Raw genomic sequence first — 1,690 nt, 5'->3', positions numbered from 1 at the left:
TGCTCCATACGCTGTATGTTTACCGTACATAAATATATTTTCATCTTAAATTATTGCAGAAAATGCACAAATTAGTGTGTAAAGATTCACCAGAATGCAGGAAATTACGTAGGTGATACTCTAAATGTGTGTGTGTCCCCCGGAACTGGTGGTGGGGCCCATAGAGATATCTTTTCATGGGTCCCAGAATCCCTGGCAGCGCCCCTGATTACATTCATATCGTAATGTGGTGTCAAACATGTGGCGCAGGGGCCAATGGTGGCCCTATGACCATATTTTGCCATCCCCATCTGACATCAGATTGTAGTGATCGCATCGACATAGCATCCTTTCGACGTCCGACGTAAAATTTGACTCGTCATTTGTCTCAACGTATGACGACATGCTCGAAATACAATTTACAATAGCGTTGGGATTTTAATGTTTTCTCGCAAGACGACAGCACGGCGGATTTTCTCGTCAGAGATTATTGCACAATAAACATAAAATCAAAGTTGTGCATAATGTAAAAAAACAAGAATAGATTAAAGAATAAAAGTTAATACACTCATGTTAAGCTGTAGGAACATGAGGGGATGAATGAAGAGGACGCTGGGATACTTTAGCCTCTTAGCCAATTGGATGTCAGCAATGCTAGGCAATAGCCAATGGCAGAGCAGCTATAAATATGTTACATTCAGTAAACTCTGAGAGATGTGAGTACCAGCCATAGTGTATTTTTCCCTTTCGTATCCTGAAATGTCCGTCTTAACATGAGGCAATATTTTCCCGTTGAGGCATGTCTTAACCTGAAAATTCTGTATTTAGAGACGTTCTTAAGTAGAGGTACCACTGTAATCGAATTATAATGTATTCTTATAGGAAAATCCTGCTCGACATACGACCGTTTCAACTTACAAACCAGGTCCTGGAACAAATTAAATTCGTATGTAGAGGTACCACTGTATTAGCGTTGTATGCATGTGTTTAGCAATGAGATTAAAATATAATATAAAAAATGAAATAAAATTAATGAAATAATTAGGGCTGTCAAAATTATCGCGTTAACGGTTGGTAATTAATTTTTTAAATTAATCACGTTAAAAAATTTGACGCATTTAACTCACATGCCCCGCTCAAACAGATTAAAATGACAGCACAGTGTAATATCTAGTTGTTACTTGTGTTTTTTGGTGTTTTGTCGCCCTCTGCTGGCGCTTGGGTGAGACTGATTTTATGGGTTTCAGCACCATGAGCATTGTGTAATTATTGACATCAACAATGGCGAGCTACTAGTTTATTTTTTGATTGAAAATTTTACAAGTTTTTTTAAAACGAGAACATTATGAGGGGTTTTAATATAAAATGTCTATAACTTGTACTAACATTTATCTTTTAAGAACTACAAGTCTTTCTATCCATGGGTCGCTTTAAGAGAATGTTAATAATGTTAATGTCATCTTGTTCATTTATTGTTATGATAAACAAATACAGTACTTATGTACCGTATGTTGAATGTATATATCCGTCTTTTGTCTTATCTTTCCATTATAACAATAATTTACAGAAAAATATGGCATATTTTATAGATGGTTTGAATTGCGATTAATTCCGATTCATTAATTTTTAAGCAGTAATTAACTCGATTAAAAATTTTAATCGTTTGACAGCCCTAGAAATAATTGAAGGATCCATTTTTTTGGGGGAAAAA

Source organism: Corythoichthys intestinalis, chromosome 15 (genome assembly GCF_030265065.1).
Source record: "Corythoichthys intestinalis isolate RoL2023-P3 chromosome 15, ASM3026506v1, whole genome shotgun sequence".
Classification (NCBI taxonomy): domain Eukaryota; kingdom Metazoa; phylum Chordata; class Actinopteri; order Syngnathiformes; family Syngnathidae; genus Corythoichthys; species Corythoichthys intestinalis.
Note: the sequence above shows the minus strand (reverse complement) of the source record.